At 38.8% G+C, this 16,087-nt stretch overlaps 1 protein-coding gene across 2 annotated transcripts in view; it reads right to left on the reverse strand.

Annotated features, from left to right (window-relative positions):
- The window catches only part of XRCC5 (X-ray repair cross complementing 5), an 80,663-nt gene that overhangs the window by 15,146 nt on the left and 49,430 nt on the right, over positions 1-16,087 (reverse strand). The gene's annotated exons all lie outside the window — the stretch shown is intronic.

Raw genomic sequence — 16,087 nt, forward strand, 5'->3', positions numbered from 1 at the left:
GAAAATCATTGCTACTTATCCTCTGCCCGTAGCTGAATCTTAAGAGTCTCTAAGGTACTCAGCACTCTACAAAGCCATGGATACTTAACAAACGATAATGGTCAGCAAGCAACATCATAAGTAGTACAGAAAGAGGAAATGAATTAATAACGTTACGGTTTCCAAGGTGGGCTGCAATTTGAGACTGCCTCATAAACAAAACATTCTTCATTTAAAAAAAAGCAGAGGAAATTAAAACATAAAGTCATCAGGGAACTTAAAGTGGTTAAGCAGGTCAAAACAGACCCTTAAGATCTGTGTGGAAGAACAAACCAAGGAGACGTGCACAGGTCATGACCTAAAGGCTCATTCTTACTTGCTCCCTGAAACTGCTCACCAGCTGGCTGTTCAGCAATTTGTGCTGATGGTCAAGACATTCTAAGAGTGCACGTCTGCCATTGCTGTGGCCTCACCTGAGCTTTCCCATAGCTATGAATGTGCGCCTGCAGTACTAATGAAAATACTTTCAAGGCTTCCCTCTAAAGGCTAACGGCCACTAGCTGAATCACAGTGACTGGAGCACTGCTCAATACCTTACGAAAAGACATGAAATGTGGTGCCATCAACTTATTTGCTAAGGATCCTGTAGCATGTGGAAAGGATTAAAAAACTGCATGAAGTATTTCCTAATATAACAACTTTGCAGCAAGTGAAAACATCCTGGTAACCATTTCATCTTTTCTACCAACTAGGAGATTATGATCTCCATAACCAACTTGAGGTATTATAGAAACACTTTTCTGAAATTTCAGAAATCTTTACCTGTGTATCCTACAGCAGTGAATTAACATCCAACTATGATTCAAAGCAGAGAAGGAATGTTTGGATAGGACTTTTTAAACAAAGTTTTAAATAATACAACCCTGATCAGTAAGCAGAGCAGAAAACTATCAACAAGAAGCTGAAACCAACAGAAGCTCTCTCCCTCTTTTAGCCTGGAAAGGTAAAGTAAGAGAAATGTTTGATATTTTCATTCAAGCAGCCTGCTTTCTCAGATAGTCTGATATCAAGTTCACTTGGCATTTCTTATCTGGGCACAAATTAGAATTTTTAAAGGCCAAGGGCAATAATCCCAGAGACGTCACGTTTCTCATTTCTTTTGAAATGTGAATGAGGAAATCTCTGCAAGTTATAATGTAAAGCTATAATATTTCTCTTTGCTTGATACAGTGATTATTTTAATTTAGCCTAGTACATACTTGGAAAGAAAGTTATGACCAACCTAGACAGCATATTAAAAAGCAGAGACAATACTTTGCCAACAAATGTCTGTCTAGTCAAGGCTATGGTTTTTCCAGTAGTCATGTATGGATATGAGAGTTGGACTATAAAGAAAGCTGAGCACCAAAGAATTGATGCTTTTGAACTGTGTTGTTGGAGAAGACTCCTGAGAGTCCTTTGGAGTGCAAGGAGATCCAACCAGTCTGTCCTAAAGGAGATCAGTCCTGGGTGTTCATTGGAAGGGCTGATTTTGAAGCTGAAACTCCAATACTTTGGCCACCTGGTGCAAAGAGCTGACTCATTTGAAAAGACCCTGATGCTGGGAAAGATTGAGGGCGGGAGGAGAAGGGGACGACAGAGGATGGATGGTTGGATGGCATCACTGACCCAATGGACATGGGTTTGGGTGGACCCTGGGAGTTGGTGATGGACAGGGAGGCCTGGCGTGCTGCGGTTCATGGGGTCACAAAGAGTTGGACATGACTGAGTGAGTGAACTGAACTGAGTACATATTTACTGTGTAACTGTGACATATAAGATGCTATTCTATGTTCTAAAGGAGGCATGATTAAGTTGAAGATAAGATCCTTGCCCTTGGGGAGTTTCCACGCTAATAGAGAATATAACACATATACATAAAAATAGTAACAGGAGGTAAACATGAAGAGCGCTGAGTGGTACAGAAATATATCAACTAATCTGAATTTTACTGAATCACTCTTTGGTGATTATAAGAAAGCTTTGTGAATTAACATGGCTGTTTTGCTGGGCAATGAATGAAAAATAGAAGTTGGCTATCAGACAGCAAAAAAACAGAATGAGCAAAAGTATAAAGCAGAGAGGTGAGAAAGCACGGGGTGTATGTGGAGAAAAGCACTCGGTCCAGCACATCGAGCCCATGGCCAGGAGTAGTGAAGAAAAAGGAGGAGAGGCAGGAGGGAAGGGTGTCCCAAGGAGAATGAACAGTGTGCGTGAGGAGCTGGGGCAGGACAGAGAAAGTGCAGGAAAAAAGGGTTCAAGACCAAGCCTATAAGGAACCTCAGGACTCAGAGGCTGTACAGAGGAAAGGCTGCTGACAAAGGAGGCCAAGAAGGGGTGGTCAGGGAGGCAGGAGAGAGTCAGGAGGGTATGGCACCACAGACACTAAGAGAAGAAATTATCTGAAGAGGAGAATTGTCTACTGTGTTATAAAGTGTTACATAAATAATATTACACATTATTGTTACATAAATTCTGCAAGGAAGAGAGTGCAATGAGCACAGAAGATAAAGGACTCTAAAACATAGGGTGTCCTTGGGCCCGGGAGCCCATGAAACAACTAGACAGTGCTGAATTGCTCTGCAAAAGACAATCTCTGTACCCATCTTTATCTTGAATTTTGATGGCACGCACGTGCGCACGCGCACACACACACACACACAACTGCCACCTTATAGAAAAAAATATTCAAAAGAAGCTAAAATAAAGCCAATGCGAAAGCCAATAATCCACTTGCAATAATGATATGGATAAGAAAGAATACAAAGAAAAGGAAGTAGCAGTCTCAATACTCAGTTTCCATTTAAGAATGACATCCTTATGTATCTGTGGGCCCATCTGGATTTAGTTTTCTTATTTACATGTTAGACTGTTCTGTCCTTTTCCCCAGAAGGTTCAGAACGCAGGTAGATAAACATACCCAAACTTCAGATAAACCCAATGAATACACAGAATCACTCTGTCCTTCTCAGAACAATCAGTTATGTGGTCTGTGCATCTGGCCCCCTACCTAGACTATTTTGTGGTTCGCTGATTATAATGAACCTTTTAACACCAGTGAATAGATGTGATGGATGATGCTCTAATACACTGAATATCAGAATGGGATGTGGATAAGGGACCTCTCATCCAAACTTTGGTGGCATTTTCCTGCCATTTTTAATAAATGTAAAAATGCAGAAATGGCTGACAAAAGTAATCTAACTCTGGCTGGATTATGCTTTTGATTCCCCCTCTTCTCCTCCTCCTTATATAGGAAATGTTGAGCATTGGGGTGCTTTCCACTGCTTCCAAATCAATCACAGTGTTCACACTCAGTAAATCACAGTCCCAACTATAATTCACCAAAATGCTTTTTCAGAATTACTCAGAGGCTCAATAATACTCATTAGCAGCTAATATAAAAAATGGCCACTGGAAGAGCCATCCGTCTTAGGATAGTAGTTCAGGCAAAGGCTGTCATTTATCTCAAGAAGTCTTCAAAATCAAGATGTCTATTCTGGATTTCAAACCTGTCTGTTGTGGATTTTGAGGTTTTTAATAGGGGCATTAATATATTAACCTAGAATCTGACATGAGTACAGATCGTCGAGACACAAAATGAGTCTTCATATTTATTATACTTTAGTGTTATATTAAAATCTTATCAAGATTCAAAAGTGTTATGTAAGAGGAAAATGGTGGTGTTTTTTTGATCTGAAATGTATGCTTTTTCTCTCTCTCCAGAAAACCTTTAAACACCTTCCAAAAGTGAAAGGGATAGTTGCTCAGTCCTGTCTGACTCTTTGAGACCCCATGGACTATAGCCCACCAGGCTTCTCCTGTCCTGGAACTTTGCACACAAAAATACTGGAATGGATTGTCATTCCCTTCTCCAAGGGATCTTCCCAACCCAGGGATCAAATCTCGGTCTCCTGCATTGCAGGCAGATTCTTTACCATTTGAGCCACCAGGGAAGCCCCCAAAGTTCTACAAAACGAATCATCCCCCCTCCTGCTGCTTAGTCATGACCACCTGGGGCCGTGTGCTTGCTGGCCTCTGACTTGACATTTACTTACTCCTCTCTTTTCTGCAAAGATGTTTCCAACAAAGTGAAAGAAAGTCATTTACTGAGGGTTTTTTTCCCTCTATCCTACAGAGCCAAAAGAGCAGTAGTTCACTCAACTGTCACACGTTGTATATAAGGGACTGGAAAGCTACTCAAATGATTTTGCTGAACCCAGGCATCATTCAGGATGTTTCTCAATTTTCTTCTCGTGATCTCAATGCCTTATGTGAATTTTACTTATTGAAGAGGTGCACATTTTACAGATGTCAGCAGTTAAATCATTTTAAAATGTTCAACAGTTTACATAGTCAACGACAATGGCATCTTTGTTAAAGAAAATAAAGTGACAATAAAAAATCCAATATTTAAATTAAAAAAGTATATGATCAGGTCAGTCATTAAGAGAATTAAAAGGAGTAACATCTATCAGTAACAAATAAAAATCTAAGCAAGCAGTTCAGTTTATAGCCAATGAAATCCACATGTAAATTACTATCACTGTTTTCAAAGCAAAAAGTTAACAAGAAACATTTGCCTGGTAAGAAAACAAGTCTGTGTTTTAATACAGGGAACAAAAATCAGTCACAAAGAGGCTTCCCTGTGTCTCAAATAGGGTATAAACTGGCCATTGTGGATAGAGGCTTTGTGCATTATCAGCCAGGGTCCAAAGAGAAGAACAGAAATCACTGAATATTTAACCCAAGAAATTTAATGCAGGCAACTGTTAACACAGGTGATAAAGAACTGTAAAGCCAACTATGGGTGCTGTAACCCAGAGATTAGAAATAGCAAGAAGCCCCTAGTACCTCCTGGCACCACAGGGGAACAAGAACAGAGCAGAAAGGAGGTAAGAGGAGGGGATAACTAAAGCCTGCCCTCTGGGAGCAGAAACCGTGGAGGACTTGGAGATGCTGCCCCACTTGGCGGGGGTGAGGGGGGGAGGGAGAAAGAGAAATACTCTGGCTTCTCCCTCCCTCCTTACTTCTCACCAATCTCTCACCAGGATCTGAACCTGTAGGGAGCCAGTAGCTGTGGGAGCCTGGAAGATGCAACCTGCGGGGACAGGCCCTACCCCACTCCTCCCCGCAGACCCCAGGCACCCAGGGAAAGGGTGAGCAGAGGACCGAGGGGCCACTGGCACAGTGGGTTATCATGAACCCACAGGAGTGCATGCCCCATTTACACATCAGATATTTGCAGGAGACAGAAATTAACAAAGCATTCTTGAACTTAAATAATAAAGGAATATAAAGTACATAGGACTTTTCTTCATTACTGAACCCTTCCCATGGTGTTCATGACCTTTAAGGAGTCAAATGCACTTCAGGGAATATAAGAACAAAAAGAAGGTATCCTAAATATTTTCCCTCTAAATGACATAAGATGTGCCGATTTATTTCTTTAAATACCCTTTCGACTTCTACTTCTAAAAGAATTTGGATTTATGATCCCAGGAATTTGTCCTGAATGTTGTGCTTCTTGGTCTGGTTTTATTGCTGTCTTTAGTTTTGCAGTCTTTAATGAAATCTGCTTACTGGGGAAAAATAAATCACTGGTGACAACAAGAGAAACTAAGAACCAGGGGTAAAGGATAAGCGTTATGAACCTGAAAGTGACATTCAATTGTTGTCTCGTTTTTAAGCAGGTGGACTGTGGAGTGGACACAGCTCTGTCCTGCCGTTTACCTCTGCCCCACCCTTCCCCCTTTAAGAAACTGTTCTGCTAGACTCTTTGCCCCAAATTTCCTCATGTAGCAGACAGAAGAAGTTGCCTGCCTCCCTTGAAAGAACAGAAAAAGTCAGCAGATATGACAGAGAATACCATAGCTATAATATTATGCATGACCAGTGGCACAGGAAATTGAACTAAGGTATGTAAAAGCGCTGACCACTTCAACAGTACAGATACAGCCCTGGTAGTTGTTTTTCATTATTAATATTTTTCTTACCAGTAACTAAAAAACTCAATTAAAACTTCACCATTTAAGCTCCGTAAATTAAGTCACAGCCCATTTTTTCATGCTTAACGATTTTCTCATTAAGTGCAGTAATTTCTTACAAATTGCACTAATAAAAGTAAGTCTTGCTGGGTGTTTTCCCCCTCTTTTTAAATGCTGCCTTTTCATTGATGTGTTAAATTAAAACCCCAGGCACAAAGAGCGGAGTAAATGCAAAGTCTTTATTGTTCAGACTCCAATCGGCAGACTATGAGATCTCTCTCATTTTATTTTTGTTTTCATTTGAGCTAACTGTGAGGCCTACTTTGTAGCCACAGGAAGAAAGATTTTGAAGGTCTCTTGGTCTTAGCTCACTCTAGAAAACAAGTGATAATGTAAGCTAATGAGAAACTAGAAAAATGGCATTTGGTTCAGCCCACTGCCTTCAAGATCAGTTTATGAGCGGGAACATGACGACAAGACCTTTTCATTCTGGATGAATAATATTTCTCATCTTAAATAACTTGGGTGTAAGACTAGATCTGTCCCCAAGTTAGTTGGAAATTTTTAGGCTTGCTGGTCGGTGGGTGGCAGTTTTATGGTATTCTATGGCCTTTCAACTTTTTATTAAAAATTCTATTTATTTACTCCATTTAACTATTAAAGACCCACCAAATACATCCCATGAAACCTGAAGATGATCAGTTCATATTTACAAGGCTTATAGCAATTAGTTAAAGACCAAAGAATATCCACTCTTTAGTCTAACAAATTCCTTCGTTTCCAGACAGGAGTGTACTTTAAGCAGTGCAAATCGGGGGCATGACGCTAACATAAGGAAGAAACGCAAGGAAGTCCTTTTCATCAAACGAGGAAGTGATATCTTCAGCTCACTTATATAATGTACATGCTATATGCTTGGAAGTACGTGTTGAAGATGGGAGTAGGGAGTGGAGAGGGCAGAGAAAGAGCATCTTCATAATTTTCTAAGGTCCTAAAACAAATGTTCAATTCTACAATGGCGAAGCATACTAAAATAAGATATTTTACTAAATACTGCAGTGATACAGAAGAATTCAGAATTAAACCATCTAGATTCCATTCTGGATGAGTAGTGGGAAAGAGGCAGAATGCAAGATGACAGTATTTGGTACTGTAGGCATTTTATAGTCTCTGTCCAGCTTCATACCTGAGTGGATGCCATCAAACTAATACGGGAAGTAGGCAGAGGGAACCAAGCAGACGCAGAAAAGAGGGCAGCCAAGAGAAAATGCTGGGACAGGAGACCAATCTGGCAGTGGGATCCAATTAAAAGTTGGTAATTGCATGGAACTGAAATTCATGTATCAGGTGAAGAGATACAGTGAGTGATGAGTCAGACTCCTCAGCAAGGAGAGAAGCAGATTGCCGCTAGCTGGATGTGCTTTTGGGGATGATGGAGGAGGGGGAGGCAGGGCACAGAGCTTTACAATGCCTCAAGAATCTGACAAATTCTTAAAGGAATATCAAGAACCAGAAATTTAAAAACCATACTCCATGTATAAATCTTAAAAACTGGTAAATAATGATGTACTGGGCATATTTGGTATCTTTCCTTAAGGACCCTTCAGACCACTCTTTTTTTTTTTTTTCCATTTTTTCCCCTGTTTTTGATTTTTGTGAAGAAAGTTGTATAATATTCTAGAACTCAAAATACAGAGATGCTTCTTCTCTGATGAGGCTAAGATTTACAAATCAATCTGGAAAATCTGAGGGTTAGTCTGGCTGTAATTCAAAAATTCAAATCATGATTATTCCCAAGCACTGTTTTATTAAGGACAATGATGAAAACAAAAAAATTACTACTAGCCAGCAGACTCAGAGAGCAGAAAAACAAATGGAGGTTTTATCTGTATAGACCAGCAGCAGCAGCTTTGATAATGAATCATATTACAATAAAACTACTACCAGGCATTAATATCCCAGGACACACAGTCTCTTAAATCTCCAGAATCTCTCTGCAGCGTTGGGGCCGGGATCTGGCGGGGTGAGAAAAAACAAGGGACATTCATACAGAAGGGCAGCAAAGTGAACGTCACAGGACTATTAGCAGGTGTCCAGTGTGGTCTGAGCACAGGGTACACAGAGGGGACCTGTAGAAGATTGGTCTAGAATGGCAGGATGCGACCAGGCTGTGTGAAGTCTCGACTGGAGGACTAATTTCAAAGACACGGAGAGTGATTAAGAAGGGTTGAACCATAATCAAATCTGTGCTGTAAGAAGCTAAATCTGTACCAACACATAGGATGAGTTGAACAAGAAGAATTTTGAGGGTAACTAATTTAGGATGCTATAACTGTCCAATGGTGAAATGATGGAAGCCTAAATTGTAGTAGTGGTATTTAGAATGGAAATGAAAAGAGATATGAAACAACTGGATTAGAAAGTGATTAAAAATTAGAAGAAACTTAGATCTAGGTACAAAGCGGTTAGAAACACTCATCAACAATAAATTCAAGAGGCAAAATAACAGCAGAAACAAAAATCCCTTATTTCTGCAGGAAGTCCTATTAACGCTCATGGCACTAGGACACCCCATCACTTTGGCTGCTGCCTCACTTGGGATACCTTTCTCTGGGCCCTCTCCTATCCAGCCTTTTATTGCTCAGGTCTGCCAGCCTCTTCCACGAATTCTTCCTCACACCGGTCAACCCACCTGCACCTATACCCGTACTCTGCTTCCTTCCTATTGTTTTGGATAAACTATCTGTGTGTGCAACTATCTAAATTACTCCTTCCACCTGTGCCCTAAAACTCACACCTCTCCCCTACTCAAGAATCTCATTATTCTCATGTCTTTACAGATCATTTCTATGGTGACTTCTCCTAGATTTATATTTACAATCCAGGCCTTTTTCTTAAAGTCAGGACCTGTATAACCAACTTAATATGTCTTTATATTCTCAATAAATGTCAACACCTTCCAGTTGTTCAGGCCCAAATACTTAAGAGTCACCCTTGACTTGTTTCCTTCTCTCACATCCTATTTTCAGACTATCAGCAAAACCTGCCAAGAATATATATATATATATGTATATAAATATATCTCAAGAGTTTGACCTCTTTTCACTACTTCTCACTTGGATCACTGCAGTGGCTTTCTAACTCATCTCCCTACTTCGACCTTGCCCAGTCTCAACAGGGCAGCCAGAGTGCCTTTTAAAACATAATCAATCAGCTCATCTTCTACTCAGAACTCTTCAGCAATTTCCCATTTCACTCAGAGTAAAAGCAAAAGGTTAGGAGGCCCTACATGACACGTGCCCCAGATGCCGCTCTGATCTCCTCTGCTTCTTTCCTCCAGCCACACTGGCTTCCCCGATACTCCTGGGCAATGCTCCCTCTTGGCTGCAGTGTTCCCCAGATAGCTACCACACTTTACCTTCCACATTCCTCAATGCTCTGTTCAAATGACAACCAAGCAGCAAGCCTTCCTTGGTCCTCTACGTAAAATCACAAGCCTGTAGCAACCCCAGCACCCACTTTCCCACCAGTATCCTGTTTTAATTTTTCTCTATAGTGATGGTGCTATTAGGAGTTGAACAGGGTTCCCTCCAAATTCATATTCTTCCCAGAACTTCAGAATGTGACCTTATTTGGAAATAGGGTCCTTGCAGAGTAATCAAGTCAAGATGAGTTCATAACGGGGAGGTGGTGCTGTCCAGTAAGACGGTGTTCATGTAAGAAGAGGGAAATCTGGATGCAGATACACAGAACTCCAGCTGAAGATGAGGCAGACTGGAGGGATGCATCCACAAGCTAAGGAACACCAAGGATTGCCAGCTGTCACCAAAAGCTAGGAGACTGGTGTGGAATGGACTCTCCCAAGAGTCCTTACAGAGAATCAGCCTGATGGACACCTTGATTTTGGACTTCTAACTTCCAGAACTGAGAGAAAATAAACTTGTTATTATAAGCCAGCCAGCTGGTGTACCTCATTACAGCAGCCCTAGGAAACGAATCCAAGTGCTTACCACCACTTGACATAGATTTTATTCATTTACTGTCTGTATCTTGCCAAAATGACTAGCACATAATAGGCATTCAACCACCATTTGCTGAATGGATGAATAAATGATCGAGGCCTCCTGAGTTACTCCCCTAAAAGCTTCATGTCTAAAAGACATGAAGATGTCTTTTTGTGTTCCTTCAACTTAAATCCATACATTGCGTATTCAGTATTGGCTATCACTGGGGGGAATGGACAGCCGAGATTCTTATCACCACTCTTTCATTTTTATAGAGAAAGAAATAATTAAAACAAAGATCCCTTAAAAGAGAAAATGCAGAGACAAAGAGTAACAGCCTACAAATGATGTATACAGGAGTCAGATATATCATTTCCACATTACTATAACTATATATGCAGGCATCTTTGTTGCTGTCATTTACTAAGAATGAATTAGCCTCACCCCATCTTGTTGTAAGCTCTTTTTTACCCTCTTAGGTCAAGATGCTTGACCCCACTGCCTATGACTATAGCCTCAATTTACCATACCGTAAAAGAATAAATCATCTTGACTATAATATAGAACAGTAACAGGGATTAACGGGGTTATTCTTACAAAGAGAGAGTGAGAAAGCAAGACAGAGAATGCTGGTTATAAGGAGGGTTTGGAAGAGAGGGGGACAATGAATGAAGAGATTTCTTCTTTTCATGTGCTACTTACTGTATTATTATTTGACTTTTTTTCAATGAGTATATACTTATTTTTTAATGAGAGGTCTAAGAAGCAATTAAATCATCTTGAAACTGTAAGAGACTATTAGATAAGTAAACAATAAACAATTATTTCTATTTCTAATGAGTTCTAAATGGAAACATATTTTTCATGGATTGGCATTTATGGGTGGCAGTTACTCTGGACACTTCTATTTCACTGATCCTTTAATTTATTTTGTTTTCTTTCTCCACCACTTACTTCTTTCTGTTTATTACTCATTTACTTAAATGGCAGTATGAAAAAGGACCTTAGAAAATATTTAATTTCGCCCATCAGCCTTCAGGTTAGTCTACCAATTTGAATCAGATTTGTAGAAGGCAAATTTTATCTTTATAGATTCAATCTCCTCTATAATTCCTTATATTTAAAATTCCAATGTGTAAGTGGCTTCATTAATTGTGGGATAAGCCAACCTATGTGTGAGACAAATAATGAATCAAACAAAATACACCCATACTTGAGAAAAATGGCACAAAGAAGAAACAAATGAAAGGCGGAAACAATGAAAGCTTTGAATTTTCCGAATCTGTAAACACTAAAGTGAGACTTGCTAACAAGTTCCTAAAATTGCCACGGTTTTCCCTGTACTGTGTAAGCTTGTCCTTTACTAATGTAAGGGACTTCCCTGGTGACTGAGACAGTAAAGAATCTGCAATGCGGGAGACCCAGGTTCAATCCCTAGCTTGGGAAGATCCCCTGGAGAAGGGAATGGTTACCCACTCCAGTATTCTTGCCTGGAGAATCCCATGGACAGATGAGACTGGTGAACTACAGTTCATGGGGTCACAAAGAGCTGGACACAACTAAGTGACCAATACTTTACTAATGTAAATGAATTCCTCCCAAGAAGCAGAGAATTCTGAAATACAAACAATCGTGTGATATATATATCTACGTTTATTTTTTTTAAACTCCAATACCTGAAGACCTTTATTTAAAATACACCCTATTACTTGAATTGACAATGTTTCTTTATTGGTACTCTATAGACATTCACTTGGGGTTCTAGACAGTTGTTTAGCTAGATGAGGCAAAAATATAAAGGTCTCACTAGCCCACAAGGTCTCAAGGTAAATAACCTTCCATACTCAAAACATCATGGAAAACAACTAGATAGAAAATCAACAAAGGTACACGTTTGAACAAACTATCATCCAAAGTGATCAACTTGACATTTACAGAAGCCTCAACCTAGCAACAACAGAATAGATATTCTTTTAAAGGACATATGAAACGTCTGTCAAAAGAATCTAAATGCTAAGCCATAAAATAAGTCTCAATAAATGTAAAAAGTTGAAGCCACTTGAAATGTTCTCTGGTCAAAACAGAATTAAATTAAAACTCAACAACAGAAATAAAATTGGGAACTTCCTAGTATTTGGAAATTAAACAACACAGTTCTAAATAATCCAAAGATCAAAGTAACCACAAAAGGAATTAGATAGTATTTTAACTGAGTGAGAATGAAAAGTTTATGGTGCACAGTTGGCTAGAGAGAAATGTACAGATTTAAATATCTATGTTAGAAAAAGTTTCAAATCAATAATCTAAACTTATACCACAAATTAAAAAAAGAACAAATTAAATCCTAAGTGAGAAAAAGGAAGGGAAAATCAAGATCAGAGCAGAAATCAATGAAATTTTAAAAAAAAATTATGAAGAAAATCAGTAAAACTAAAAGTTAGATCTTCTATAAAAGAGAAACTTTATTTAGACTAACCGAGAGAAGATACAAATTACTAAAAATCAGGAATAAAAGCAGTCATATACCTAACAACCACAGAACTTAAAATTTATAAGGGAAAAATAATGTGAACAATGCTATGCCAACAATTAGACAATGTAGATGAAATGGACAAATTTATATAAAGATACAAATTACCACCAGTGATTCAAGAAGAAATAGGAAATCTGACTAAATTTATCATAAGTAAAATAACTGAATTAGTATTAAAAACTTTCCCACAAAGAAACCAGGCCCAGAAGGCTTCACTGACAAATTTTATCATATATTTAATGAAGAAACCATACCAATTCTGAAAAGGAGGAAAGAATATTTCCCAACTCATTCTATGAGGCCTGCTTTCCCAGATACTGAAGCCAGACAAAGATACCACAAGAAAACTACAGGAAAGTATCACTTATGAACATACACACAATAATCCTACCAAAATATGAGCAAAATGAATTCAGAAACATTCAAAAAGGATTATTTACCATGACTGACTGGAATTTACTCCTGTAGTGGAAGACTGGTTTAACAACTGAAAATCAATTAACATAGTATACCATATAAATAGACAAATAAAACCCATGTAACCATCTCATAGATGTCGAACATGCACCTGACGAAACTCAACACTCATTCACAGCAAAACTCTCTGTCCCCTAGGAGTAGAAGAAAACTTTTTCAAGCTGATTAAGGGGATCTGAGAAAACTTACAACTAACATTATACTAATGGTGAAGGACTAAAAAGCCAACACTGTACTGAATGTTCCAGCCAGTAAAATTAAAAAAAAAAAAGAAACTGAAAGCAATACAAGTCACATAGGAAGAAGTAAAACTGCCTTTATTTGCACAGTATGATCCTGTAAGTAGAAAATCCTAAGGAGTATATAAACATACAAATATCCATAGCAGCATTGTTCTTAATAGCTAAAAACTGGAAACAATCCAAATATCCAGCAATTGGTGAATGGATAAACAAAATGTGGCATATTCATTAAAATGGAATACTATTCAGCACAAAAAAGAATTCAATTATTGATACATTCTACAACATAGACAAAAGTCAGAAACCTTATGCTAAATAAAAGAAGCCAGACACAAAAGCCTGCCTACTGAGTGATTCCATTACGGAATTTTCAGAAAAGACAAATCTATAGAGACAGAAAGTGGTTGGCTGAGGTGGTGGTGACAGAGAACGGACTACAAACTGTCAGGGGGAACTCTGTGGAGTTAAGGGAAAAGTTTTTCAACTGGGTTGCGGTGATGATTGCATAACCTTTTTCATTTATAAAGAATCACAAAATTTTACTTAGAATGAGTACTTTTATAGCAGAAAATGACACTGCAACAAACTGTTTAAAAATTGGCAATAAATAAGTGCAATTCAACTAAAGATTTGTGGAGATTTACCACAGCTAGAAGGGAGACACTAGGTGTTCTACTACAGAATAACCACTAAAAAGCTCAAACAATAAATCTTGTCCTTAATGTCCCAAGGGAACTCTACTAGATTCCAAGGGCAAGAGAATTATAGTTTGATAGTTCCCATATGAGAAATGGCTCCTGACTCCAATGGCCTACCAGTGAAACACTGTACAGTGACCATCCTGAGTGTTATGGCTGCATCTCATTACTGCTAAAAGACAAAGAGATAAAATACAGGATTTCAGCAGCTTAATCTGACAAAGGAAAAGAAAATGAGCCTATATTAGCCAGCTCAGTCTGACATAACAAAATATCATGGACCAGCTGGCTTCAACAACAGAAATTTATTTCCTCACAGTTGGAAGCTGGTGTCAGGTTTGGGTGGGGGCTCTCTTTCTGGCTTGCAAACAGTCACCTTCACATCAGAGAGAAAAGAAAGAGAAGAAGAGAGAAGAGAATGCAAACTAGTGTCTCTTTTTATAAGGGTTACTAATCTCATTATGAGGGCTCCACCATCATGACCTCATCTAAATCTAATGACCTCCCAAAGGCTCCATCTCCAAATACCATCACATGAGGGGTCAGGGCTTTAAAAAATTTGGGGAGGACACAGTTCAGTCTACAGCAAGGCCTTTAATCATAACTGTTAACTAAAAGTTTTTTTTTCCCAACTGTCCAGAAGGAATTGCAAAAAAAAAAAAGTTGATTTTTTTCCTCTATATCCAAGGATATCTATGCTGCTAATATTCTCAAGCTCTACTGGAACTGTGTTCTCTAACTGAACCAAATTCCCTTCCCTTTTCTGGCCCAAGAAACAAGTATGCCATTTTTTAAAGTTTTATGTAGACATGGAAACAGACAGGACTAATAATACCTAATTATACTTACCACTTCTTTCTGTGTCAGCATATTTTTTGCCCTGGGCTTGCAATTTGAAGGTGGGGTGGGGTAGAGGGAACCAAAACATTTTTACTGCATTTAAGCTGTTTCTGGGTTCCTCTTAACACATTTCAACCTATTAGTGACTATTCTAACGAAAGATTAACATCCTTTCCTAAACATTTCCATTGGTTAAGAGCTTCTGCTAATTGCTACAAGCAGTCATTTTCAGTCAGTCATTGACTGCAGCAGTTTGCAGATCAGCAAAATCAGATATCAGTTTCCTTTCTCAACCAGCTGGACTTACAAAGCAGTCATGAAGACAGCTCAATTCAAGGACAACTAGGAGAACCAAGTACAATGCCCTGCATGACAGTGATCTACTATGCACCGTGAATTACAGGCAATGAAGAAAAAGAACCAAACTGCCCTAAGTACTTCAACAGCTCTCTGCTTCACAAATCACTCTCATTAGCACGTCTTGCAAGGGTGAACACCAACAGCAAGCTGGATACCACACCCTTTTTCCAGAGAACCCATGATTAATTCTGTTTCCAGCAGAGCCAACTGTGAGCACCTGCCTGGCTGCACTGCTGGCACGGGTCATCAATGCAAGCCAGGGGGTCACCACATTACATGCAGGCTTGAATGAACTCTGTGTTCTTCTAGCTGTTCTGACACAGGGAAACCATTCATGTGAGTTCCACATTTTCAGCCAGAGAAAAAAACATTCTTTCTATTTTTAACATAAAAAAAGAAAAAAAAAATACTCAGCAAGTTTAAGACAAGCAACTTTACCACCTGGCATGAGAAAACAAAACATTGGGAGACTGAAAATGCTGTGTGTATCACACATAGGTGTCCTTTAATGCTCTCAGGAAGAAATCTTGGTGCTTACTGAGAGAGTTTACCTATTAGCAAACAGTTTTTGATTTGCATGCTCTCATTTTTAACATACAGCTAGGCTACAATTTACAAGAGTCATACTCCATAATTAGAGATACTCTGATCCACAGATTGACAGGAATTTGAAAAGATGTTAGAAGCTGAGTAAGAATGGACAGGAGACTTTTAGGACAAATGTGAAAACTGAAAACACTTACTTATAAAGTGGTTGTGTGTATATGCTAGTCTTTGACTTCTATGTCATGTCTCTTTCTATTTTTTCTTTTTGTCTTCAATGATTTCATTGGAATTATTTGGTTAATGAGTTTTATTACATTAAACTGTAAACTTCAGAGCAGTTGTGTACAATCTAATGCAATGTAAGCAACGAATGGAGATGTTT

The sequence above is a fragment of the Cervus elaphus genome, chromosome 8 (assembly GCF_910594005.1).
Source record: "Cervus elaphus chromosome 8, mCerEla1.1, whole genome shotgun sequence".
NCBI classification, from domain to species: Eukaryota; Metazoa; Chordata; class Mammalia; order Artiodactyla; family Cervidae; genus Cervus; species Cervus elaphus.